The following is a 12,748-nucleotide window of genomic DNA, read 5'->3' on the forward strand; positions in this document are numbered from 1 at the left end:
ATCTTTTATTACGAATGTCCACCACCACCTCTCATCACAGCCGCCTGTGAGTGGAGATGCTCCTCGTGTAGCAAAATCACGTCATTTATACATTTAACAAAACCCCTTCGACCCCCGGTACGACCCTCCCCGATCTCCAGTTGGGTTACCTTATCAATAATACTTTGGATTGACAGACCCCAAGGCAGCCTTAGACGCTACTATGATGGCTTCATCAGGTAAGAATTTGCTGATTCTCCTTGGTGCTGGTGAGTCTGCCTCGAGCGTCTTTGCAAGGTCTTATCAATGTCTGCTTAGGTTCTCACATCGTATCCTGTCGGATATTGATCGAATGTCCTTCTACTTATTGAATTGACGAGTTCTGGAGCTTTGGTACTGGAATGTGCAAGGCCAAAGGGAGGCATTTTACCTTCTTATGGGTCGGTGCAGGGACCAACATTTAACCCTTGTCCTGGTGGTACCCCTAATGCCAAATTTTCTCTTACGTTTCCCCACTTTTGGCCCATGGCTGTACGCAAAGCTGGCCATATTTCCCGATAACTATCTCCCTGTAGGAAATATCCAGATAGGTCCGTTCACCTGGGTGGCTATCTCCCAAACTTCGGGACCTCCTGAGACCTTCCTCGCAGAGTTATATAAGGTACGTCCTTCCTGTAGGAGGGCTGAAATTTTCATCCCTTATGGCCTTAATCATAATGTGTGCTCTGCCGTGTCGTTTGGCCTGTTTTATTCCCACATATTAATCCCACCATTACCATCAGGACCAGGCCCTGTATTACTACAAGTATATGTGATATTATTCTTTTCCATGGGTGAATCTGTATATTAAGTCCAATGTTCCACAGTTTTGAATACCAAAGCTGGTCAGCCAGTATTGCGTCAGTGTATCTCTGCAAGTTGTCTATTTCTTCCATCAGCCGAATGTACTGCCGTCTTTGATTCTGGATTCCATGCACCAAATATGATTGTTCCTCACTTAACTCAGGTATCTATTTGCCTTGCAGTTCCCAAACCGTCTCCTTGTACTCCTCCCCGAGGGTATCCGTGATTGTTCCGTGGATGGTTTCCACTGTCTCGGGATGTATATGGGTCTGAAACAGAAGCTAAGTTTGTTGATGACACAGGTGGTAACTCCTCCCCTCCTCTTAATCGTCGGGTTGGCTGCTCCTGTGCTCATGCGCCAATCTACATTCCCTTGGGGAGCAGCGATTGTTTCGGAATCGTGTTCGAGAGGAGTGTTACTCAGCATGCATCCGTTTGTTTTGTGGAATCTACCATCATCATTCGTCATTCGTGGCGTACCTCGTCATAAAATCACTTGATTATTTCTTACAGCAATCAGTTATGTCAATGTCTTTGGTATTAATTTAATCACACGTCTGGAGGGGTGATGGTAACGTAACAGCGTTTTCTTCACCGATACTGTTGGTTTGATGTAAGGGTCTCCTTTTGTTACGTCATACTCTGGTATTGCACCTGTAGGGCTTGGTCATCCATGTCCCTCCCCAGTAAACGCCTTAAGATTTGCATTACGTTGTTAACCCGGTCGTCTATTGCATACAGGTCTATGAAATTCATCTTCCTAACCCCTGCCGCAAAACCCGTGCCTAGTGTTTCCAATATTAAATCTCAGGGTAGTGGATTCCGGACCTTCGAGGATCCGTTGAGTCAAATTCTGGGAAAGACATAGTTTCTTTCCCACAGAAGCTAGGAAGAATGATATCCGTTAGGTTTAAGTTAAGTAGTTGCTGACGCACCCAAAATTATATCCTTTCTTTATATTCTTTTATTACTAGCCACCCTTTGGCTCCAGCCTTTATGGACGGGCTTATGGGGGGACTTGCGTTTTTGTGCTGGTAAGAGTTGTTGTCCCCAGGTTGGTTGTCGGGGCAGCGGAAGGCCTTCCCAGGCTCCCTTTGGGCGTGTTTGGTGTTCCAGCCAGATCTTTATTGTCACCTTTCCTCGATACTCCATCCGCCCCCCTTTTTAGGTTGTATTCAATCTTGATTGCGCTGCGCACGATCAGCACCGGCTTCTCCGTGTTATTACCGTGTCACGCTTCAGGACATATACATTTTATTCCAGAGACCTCCCTTGATTTTCATTTTATCTCACTGGCCAGTTTTCCTAAATATCCTCGGGTCCCCCCACCACCGCCTTCTGTTCTCATCCTTCTGTTTATTACGGGGTGGATTTGGCTGCTTGTTTTGCAGCTTCGTTCGCCCAGGCATGAGTTGCTAGAACTGAAATTCCATCCAGGTGGATTTCTGCGCACTTCCACTTTTGGTCCTATGAGTTGCTCTTGTCCTCGGAATCTACTGGAGCCCATGGCATTGGCAGCCTGTTGCATTACAACCTTACTTCATACATTATACATAGCCATGCGTTAAAATAAGTTTTGTCCTTGCTCCAGTCCTTGGCTGCTGGGATGCATATTTCCTCAGTTATATCAAACAAAGCCCCATAGCTCATGTAGTTGTGTCTTTCGTGCCTGTGCTATATTTCTCGTAGTCGGTCTGTATTATCCAGTGCTTCCCTGGGCCTTAAGGTTCCCAGTATCATGAGTCCCCACATTCGAAGTAGCCACTGCGGTCGATCTCGGTGAGTGTTTTAGCTGCAAATTTTAAACCGATAGCCTGGTCGTCACCAGGTGTTAAGTTCTGGTCGAACCATCTTTTATCCATGCATGTCGAGGTCACTCTGTGAAATCGGAGGTAAGGGTTAGGTTGGGTTTGTGGACTACACTTACCCAGCGGGGGGTACTTTCGCACTATTGCCATAGGTGATGGTGCTATGGCTGCGCACTGCACTATCCGTCTGGTCCTGTCTTTATCTCTTCCAGCTTATTTATTTTAGCTTTTAATTCTTGAATTTGATTTGTTTGAGTATCTTTTTTTTATTTGTATCAGGCGAGTATTATTACATAGGCCTGTTCTGTTTAATTTTATTGTGACTATCCCACCATTTCCTCTGTCTGTCAGGTGAGTCTTTATTTTATTAAGAAATCCAAATTAATAATGTCCAGTATAAAACAGCTGTCAATGGAAAGGGTTAACTCCTTTACAGGTTTGTAAGAAGGCCTGATGTCATTACATGACTTCACGTAATCATCCGAAATTTTTTACAAGTTTTTGTACCTTCAAAACTCGCTTAGAAATTAGGAGTCCGTTAAAGCAGCAGAAATCATTAGTGAAGCCGCCATAATCAAAATCTTCTCATCGGGAAAGACAGCGTTTTAGATTAGACTCCAATTTTTATAAACTACTAATTCAAATACTTGCCAAATATTTTTTTTTCATTGAATCAGTATATTTTTCAGAGCCAATATCAACTAGTATTTTGTAAATTATGATTTTTTTTCATTTAAATCTCCTTTCTTCAAATTAGGTTAACACTGAGGGCTTTTGTCTCCATAAATGTGTTAACTTAAAATCATAAGACAATCGAAAACACTTTTTTTCCAAATTCGTTCAATTTGTTTGCCTTCAAGGTTGCGTATTTATCTCTTCCATCTTTACCATAACTAGAACAGAGTCTAGCACGTATACTTTGTAAGCTGCTTTCCGTTATTTCAAATGTTCCAGTTTCAAGGCCATTACATTGTCCTTTGTTCTCAACTGCTAAAGCCTGCCGTTTTAACATTTTATTTTTGCGGTGCCTTCTCTTAACCAGTGGTACTTGAAACTTTCACAAGGAAATTAACTTCTCAGGTTCCCATCCTAATCTCTGCTCCTCTTTTGTAGTATTTCTATTCATTTTAAAACATAGGATCATTGGGTTACAAAATGTCAAATATGGTAATACTGTTTTTTTTTTATATCGGTCTTCACATTTTTGCTTATAGTGATTCAAAGATCACTGAATGCAAAATACTTGTTTTATAATTGTGTGTCCAACTTCTGTTTTAGAAGCTGAACAATAAAACCTCTAATCTTTTTAAGGTTCAGCTTCTAACGCAGTAATTGTGTAATGTTATGAAAAAGTCTTCCAAACACAAGATGTTTATCAAGGATAATCACCTGAAATATCTCAGAATATTGTACTGCCAATTTAATACTCTTTTTAGTGAGCGGGAAGATTTTTGCGTCGAGGTTGAATACAAAGGAAAATGGAGGCGTCCTTCCCCAGCCTGCAGCCTCGAGAGACCCATGCGGGTTTTTTTTTAAAGGCATTACAACTTCTTCCCTTCCCCTTTCTTTGTTTAATGGCCTGGGTCCCGTTCCCTCAGCAGCTCCATTTTTCCTTTTACTTATCGAGTTACCCATCTACTTCGGAGCAATGAGGATCTTGGGTCCTCCCTTTAATTCATGTTAGGCATGCAGGACGTTATTTATATCTATATGTCTTCCTTGGCGCCGTACAGTTGTACTGCCATTCTTTGGGTCAATATGTCCCGTCACTGCGGGGACGTCCTCACTATGTCCTCAATCTCTCGTCCATGCACCGTGCGCTCGTAACGCTTCGGGTCAATAGACCTTCCCCTAGATCTTACCTTGCATCATACCCTCGCACTGCCGCGCTATCGACATGTGCTCGTTTTAGGATGCACATTTTGACCCCATTTCACACCTAGATCGTCCTTGTCCACCATCTCCGTCTCTCTGGGACTCGCTACAGATGGTTCTTTGTACACATATCCGTCCCTTACGGTTTACAATGCCACAGCGCTAACTCGAAGGTGGAAAATTAAAACATACTCACCCCAACAGCTGGATCATTGTTCCATTCGAGAAGGCCATATCCTGCTCGCAGTGCCAAATGTAAGGGCAAACTGGAAGGCTTGAACTCCCACGAGCTTGCCCCAACCCACGTAGAAGTTCTTGAAGTTAGCAGACAGAGACGAATGGCAAGGTATAATGATCTTTTATTATGAAATCCGGGAACATCTCTCATCACAGCCACCTGTGAGTGGAAATGCTACTCGTGCAGCAAAATCAAACATCATTTAAACTTTTCACAAACCCCTTCGCCCCCGGTACGACCCTCCCCGATCTCCAATTGGGTTACCTTTTCAGTAATACTTTGGATTGACAGACCACAAGGCAGCCTTCGACCCTACTAAGATGATTTCATCAGGTTAGAATTTCCTGATTCTCCTTGGTGCCCGTGAATCTGCCTCGAGCATCTTCGCAAGGCCTTATCAATGTCTGTTTAGGTTGTCACATCGTATCCTGTCGGAATATTATCTAATGCCCAAGTACATATTGAATTAATAACTTCTGGAGCCTTGGTCCTTAAATGTGCAAGGCCGAAGAGAGGTATTTTACCTCCTTATGGTTCGGTACAGGAACCAGCACTTTAAACCTTGTCGCGCTGGTTCCCCTAATGCCAAGTTTCTCTTACAGAAGCTGTAATGGAGGTATGCAGAGCTGGAAATGGTTGGAGGTGGGAGGGATGGTGGGAGGGAGGCAAGGAAAGACGGGTGGAGCGTGGCAGGGATGGAGGGAGGGAGAGCAGATGGGTGGAAGGGAAGGAGAGACAGATGGACGGAGGGATGTATGTTGGGAATGAGTGCTGGCGTATCTCCCAATTTACCTGATCAAAACTATTAATCATTTGGAAAACTTCAGTAAGTCGCCATTACCTGCTCACCTCTAAGGAGCACAATCCCAGCTTCCAAATGCTCTGATGTTACAGTGCAGACAGTGTAACACTCAAGTTCTGTGAGTCCTTCTGCCTCCGGCACTTCCAGATGTTCCTTGTGGAATCGCTGCCACTTTTATATGGACCCAGTGGAAATGCCTGTGTGGGAACTACATCGCAGGCTGGGTAAGATAACTCGCCCCTGATAATAAACGGATCAATGCAAGACTGGGCTCAGGGCCTGAACATGAGACACGATGAGATGATTGGCAGCATTTTAAAATGCAAGCTGTGATATGTTCAACCTCGGCCCAGAGGGATCACTCTCACCTCTGACTCAGAATGTCACCGAAGCTAAACCCCAGTCCAGAGACCTGAGCCCATAATCTATGCCGACACGCCCGGTGCCAGGACTGAGGGAGTGCTGCGTACGGTCAGACATGATGTCTTTCGTGGGAGACATTGAAATGAGGTCCCATTTTCCCACTCAGGTGGATATAAAGGACTCATGGCAGTATCTTAAAGTGCAGAGGAGTTGTCCACGGAATATATTTATCCCTCAACCGACAACTGAAAAACAAATTATCTGATCATTATTTCATTGCTGTGTATGGAATGTTGCTGTGCAGGAATTGGCTGCCACATTTCCTACATTACAGCACTTCCAAAGTAATTAATTGGCTGTAAAGCATTTGGGACATCATGAGGTCACGAAGGATGCTATATAAATGCTACTTGTTTCAAAATGTCAACATTTTAATATACAATTTGCGATATGTGAAAAGCTCAGATAGCACTCTGATTGTCGAGCACTCCTCTGTTCACTGGTTTAACTTGTTTAGTTTCAATGGGTTAAATATTCGACTTTATGGATATCCAGTGGAATAGCAAGTTCCTGTTCAGATATGTTCCAGTAATTGCGGCGTCGAACTTTCAGAACGGAATCATGCATTTTAACATGTATTCCCTTTGCAAAACATCTGTTCTAATTGACCAAATCTGAAGCCATCGTCATTGTTCGATATATATCTATGATAGTTGTACCAACTGTCAATATTCTAAAAATAAACCCTTGTTGTGAGTTGACACTAATCAATAAGTGACTCTGTTGATTTGAATATGCTACCATGAGCACTTCATGCGAACCAATGCGGCATTTATGTAAATAAAACAGAAAGAGAAGTGCCAGATTAGAGACTTCAGCAGCAGAGACACAATAAATATTCCTCAACCAACACAGCATAGCAATAAAGATAGAGAGAAACGCAAACCTCTCATCAGATTCCAGCAACAATTGATTTTTGGGACATTTCTCTAAGTTATAGGATAATAAATTAAAAATGATACCCACGGTCAGAATGGGGAAATATTCTAGTCACCTTATATAGTAACATCACAGATATGTCAGTGGAGAATTCATGTATCCTCTCCCTCTCATATTTTTACTTTCCATCTTGTCTCTCAAGAATGGATAATTGGCCTTCCCTCACAAATGGATATCAACATCTAACAAAAGTTTTCCTTGAGCACTAATGACATTCCTTGAAACAAATTCATTGTAGTGCACAGAGGGAGCATTTTTCCAAAATGTGAACTGTGCCTTAAATGATCTGGGATTGTGTGATTGCACATTATGGAGGGAGCTTTACTCTGTATCTGACACATGATGTACCTGCACTGCTAGTGCTTGATGCCGCAGTGTAGAGGGAGCTTTTCTCTGTAGCTAACCAGCACTCTACCTGGCCTGGAAGTGTTTGATGGGGTGGTGTAGAGGGCACTTTATTCTGTATCTAACCCGTCCTGTACATGCATTGGGAGTTACAGAGTCCAGTGCAGTAATAACTGAAATAGGTTCCAGTGTAATATAAACAGAGACCCTCTCTAATTTTGTGAAAGGATGGGCTAGTGTAATATAAACCATGTCCTGGTCTAGTATAAAATAAACAGAGACAGGGTGTTGTATAATCGGAACAAAGGCATGGCATATTCCAGTAATATCTGAGACAGCGCCAATACAATATTGGTAGATCAACGGCAGTAAAAGCTGAGGTAGGGCTTCGTGCAGTAATTACTGATACAGGAACATTTCTTTATTCGTTCCTGGCAGGTGGGTGTGGGTGTCGCTGGCAAAGCCCACATTGATTGTCTATCACTATTTGGCCTTGAGAAGCAGGTGGTGTGCTGCGAACTAGAACCGCTACAGTCCGTGTGGTGAAGGGCCCCCTACATTGTTAAGGAGAGTGTTCCATGATTTTGATCCAGCGACTATGAAGGAACGATAATAAGCTTGCAAGTCAGAATGGTGTGTGATATGGAGGGGAACGTAGAGGTGATCGTGTTCCCCTGAGACTGCTGCCCTGTTCTTCGAGGTGGAAGAGGTCGTAGGTTTGGAAAGTGCTGTCGACGATCTCTTGGCGAGTTGCTGCAAAGCATCTTGTGGATTTTAATCACTGCAGACATGCTGCACTGGTGGTGGAGGGAATGAATATGTAACGTGGTGGATGGGGTAAAATAACCTTGAGAAGGGTCTAGTATAGTGCAGCTATTTTGTTTCCATCTCACACATTGGTTTTTTTCGCATTTTTATCATCAGCAAACTTGGCTATGTTACATTCGGTCTCTTCTTCCAAGTCATTAGATTATTTATATTTGGATCCCTGCGGCACCCCACTAGTTGCTGATTGTCAACCCTCGAATGAACCATTGATCCCGACTCTCTGTTTTCTGTTAGTTAACCAATTCTCTATCCATGCTAATATGTAGCCCCAACCCCGTGAACGTTTATCTTGTGCCGTAACCTTTTATCTAGCACCTTGTCAAATGCCTTCTTCTGGAAGTCCAAATACACCACATCCACTGGTTCTCTTTTTACCCACTCCTCAAAGAATTCTATCAAATGTATCAAACATGACTTCCCCTTCATAAATCCATGCTGATTCTGCCTGACCGAATTTTGCTTTTCCAAATGTTCTGCTGCTGCTCCTTTAATAATGGACTCCAACATTTTCCCAAACACAGATGTTAGGCTAACTGGTCTTTAGTTTCCTACTTTTTTCTGCCTTCTTTTTTAAATAGTGGCGTTAAATTTGCAGTTTTCCCATCTGCTCATCACCTTAAATCTGTATCCTCTCTTCTCGATCTTTCCGCCAAACTACTCTGACTAGACCCCTTATGATTCAGAACACCTCTATGAAATCTCCACTCAACCTTTCTGCTCTAAGGAGAACAATCCAGCTTCTCCAGTCTATCCATGTAATCGAAGTACCATATCCCTGGATTCACAATTGTAAATTTTTTCTGAAACCTCTCTAAGACCTTCACATCTTTCCAAAGGAATTGGACCCAATAGTCCTGGTAAGGCTGAACCACTGTTTTCGGAACTTTCACATCATAACTTCCTTTCATTTGTACTCTATGCATGTTTTTATGAAGCCCAGGATCATGTAAGCTTTTTTTTACCACTTTCTCAACCGGCCCTGCCACCTTCAATGATTTGTGCACATATACCTCAGGTCACTGTCTTCATGCACCTCATTTAGCATTGTACCTTTAGTTTATTTTGCCTCTCCTCATTCGTCTTATCAATGTGTATCATTTCCCACTTTTCTCCATTTCATTTGCCACGAGTGCACCCATTCCATCAGCATGTCTATGTCATCTTGAAGTCATCACTATCCTCTTCGCTGTTCACTCTAATTCCAAGTTTTATGCCATCTGCAAATTTCGACATTTTACCCTGTACTCCTATGTCTAAGTCTTGAATATAAATGAAGAAACGCAGTATTCCGAGTACCAACCGCTGCAGAACACCTTCCCCCAGTCCAAAAAAACAAATGGTCACTTCTATTCCGTGGTTGCTGTCACTTAGCCATTTTCATATCCATGCTTCCACTGTCCACTTCATTATATGGGTTTAAATTTTTATGGCAAGGATATTATCAAGGCACTTTTTCAAACACCTTTTGGAAGTCCACCACATCAACCTTATAAACTGTGATTGGGTCTAGTGCAGTAAAAACTGCGACCGGGTCTGGTGTAATAAGAGTAATAATGTCAGATAATTACAGATTTATTAACCTCCTGCCAAGTACAGGTGCGCTTTCATTTTTACCATCACTGGCACTAATCATAGAAACATAGAAACATAAAAAATACGTACAGGAGCAATCCATTCGGTCTTTCTTGCCTGCAGCACCATTCAATATGATCATGGCTGATCAAGCAACTTCTGTATCCCACTTCTGTCTTCGCTCGATACCCGCTGATCCCTTCAGCCGTTAGGACCATATCTAACTCCCTTTTGAATATATCCAACGAACTTGACTGAGCAACTTTCTGTGGTAGAGAATTCCATAGGTTCATATTTCTTTGGGTGAAAAAGTTTCTCCTCATCTCGGTCCGAAATGGCTTACCCCTTATCGCTAGACTGTGACCCTTGGTTCTGGACTTCCCCAACATCACGAACATTATTCCTCCATCTAACCTGTTCAATCCCGTCAGAATGTTATATGTTTCTATCAGATCCCCTCTCATTCTTCTAAATTCCATTGAATATAAGCCTAGTCGCTCAAATTGGTCCACATATGTCAGTCCTGCCATGCCGAGAATCTGTCCGGTGAACTATGGCTGCACTCCCTCAAGGTGTATACAGGGTTTTCTGGGTGATGCTGAGGTAATCACTCGACAATAAAGCGCAGAGACTGGCGGCTGGCTGCTCACTTTCCTCGGTGGGATTTAATCCGCTTTCTCACTGAATACTGTGGACAGAATTTGTCAACTTGGTAACGGAATAGTCAGAGTGACAACACTTTCTAAACAAGAGCACGCAAGAGAATTGGTTACCAATAAATCTTAAAGCTATTAAAAGACCTGTAATTGCCTTTTGAATAAAGTAAAATGCTGACAAATATTGGCTGAAGCTGATCATTTTTCATCGTGGAATGCACTTGCACACATTATGCTTGTGTGCAAGAGCTTTGGACACACAGATACATAAACACACACACACACATAAAAACACAAACATACATACACACACACACATACACATATAGTAATGCCTTTTTGTGCTCTCTTTTCAGTTGTTCATTTAACGAGATGAGAAAGTGTTTTCCAGTAGATATTAGGACCCTGCGGCCGCCCATCCGGCGGTGCTTTGAGGTCATGGTTCCAGGCTCTGTCTGACAAAATCACTGGGTCACGTCACAGCTAAATAGAAAATACTGGAGGAAAAACAATCGTTAACGTTAAAGAACTTGGAGAAATTGGCACAGCACAAAACAAGTGAGAATTAGTAAACTTTAACCCGCAGAGTTTGACAGTATTTCAAAGTGCAGTGCACTAATGCTCATCTTCCGTCTTGTCCCTCAATCCCAGTCCATCTCTGATAGATTGATACAAGATTCACACCATCTTCTCAACACAAATGGTACCGTCACAATACCAGATCAATTAGAGAATGCACACAGCTGTTGATAGCAGTTAACAAAACTAAACATTCACTTCCAAATAAAAAAAATATTGCATCCTCACACCCACACACATATACATCTTTATTTATATTAATATCTATCGATCCCTCTTTATATCTTCTGTAACAGTCGCAAGTACAGAAATAACTGAGGCAGTTATAGTATAAGAAATAGAGAAAGGGTCCAGCACACTAATAGTTTAGACAAGATCTAGTGCAATATGTAGAGAGACAGGCATTTATTATAATATCTTCCAGCCGTTGTCTATAGCAGGAATAACTGAGACAGTGCCTCGTGTAATATAAACAGAGACAGGGTCTAGCGTAATATAAACAGAGACAGGGTCTAGTGCAACATAAACAGGGACCGAGTCTAGTGTAATATAAACTGAGACAGTGACGAGTGTAATATAAATATAGACAGGGTCTCCTGTAAAATAACCAGAGACAGGGTCTAGTGTAATATAAACAGAGACTGGGTCTAGTGTAGTATAAATAGAGACAGGGCCTAGTGTAATATATACAGAAAGAGGGTGTACAGTAAAATAAATAGGGACAGGGTCGAGTGTAATATAAACGGATATAGGTTCTAAGGTAATATAAACAGAAACAGGGTCTAGTTTAATTTAAACAGAGACAATGTCGAGTGTAAGAAAACAGAGACTGAGTCTAGTGCAGTAATAACTGTGACAGGTGCCAGGGCATCAATAACCGCAGGGAGGATGAGCAAACCGACCACAACACGGAGTAAAGTGGCCAATTCAAGTGGGGTTGTAAAAATAATTTTTGGGTGCGAAAGCAAAACGTGAGGAAGACACTAAAAAAAATGAGCAAGGAGATATAGACAGGGTAAGTGAGTGGGCAAAAATTTGGTAGATGGAGTGTAATCTCAGATTATCCACTTTGGCAGAAAAAAGTAATAAAGCAAATTCTACTGTAAATGGAGAAAAATTGGAAAATGCTGCGGTACAGAGTGACCTGGGTGTACTTGTGCATGAAACACGAAATGTAACTGTGCAGGTACAGCAAATAATCAGGAAGGCAACTGGAATGTAAGCCTTTATTGCAAAGGGGATGGAGTATAAAAGCAGACGAGTACTGCTACAACTATACAGGATATCGGTGAGGCCAAATCTAGAGTACTGCGTAAAGTTTTAGTCTCCAGATTTAAGGAAGGTTATACTTGCATTGGAGACTTTTCAGAGAAGGTTCATTAGGGTAATTCCGGAGAAGGGGGCGGCGGGGGTTGACGTATGAAGAAAGGTTGAGTAGGTTGAGCCTATACATGTTGGAGTTCAGAAGAATGAGAGATGATTTTATCGAAAAATATCAGATAATGAGGAGGCTTGAGAAGGTGGATTCAGAGAGGACATATCCACTCACAGGGGAAACCAAACTAGGAGGCTTAATCTCAGAATAAGAGGCTGCCATTTAAAATTGAGATGAGGAGGAATTTCTTCTCTGGCTGTGGAATTATCTGCAACAGAGAGCAGTGGAGACTGGGTCATTGAATAAATGTAAGACGGAGACGGAAAGATTTTTGAGCGATAAGGGAATAAACAGTTAGGGGGAGTGGGCAGGGCATTGGAGCTGAATCCATGGTCAGACCAGCCATGAACTTATTAAATGGCAAAGAAGGCTTGAGGGGCCAAATGGCTTACTCCTGCTACTATTTCGTATATTTTTATGTTTTTG

General features: G+C 42.3%; 1 pseudogene; it reads left to right on the top strand.

Annotated features, from left to right (window-relative positions):
- The first annotated feature begins 202 nt into the window (after nt 1-202).
- The window catches only part of LOC139235589 (Ig heavy chain C region, secreted form-like), a 55,260-nt pseudogene continuing 42,714 nt past the window's right edge, over nt 203-12,748 (top strand).

Source organism: Pristiophorus japonicus, chromosome 23, assembly GCF_044704955.1.
Source record: "Pristiophorus japonicus isolate sPriJap1 chromosome 23, sPriJap1.hap1, whole genome shotgun sequence".
Lineage (NCBI taxonomy): Eukaryota > Metazoa > Chordata > Chondrichthyes > Pristiophoridae > Pristiophorus > Pristiophorus japonicus.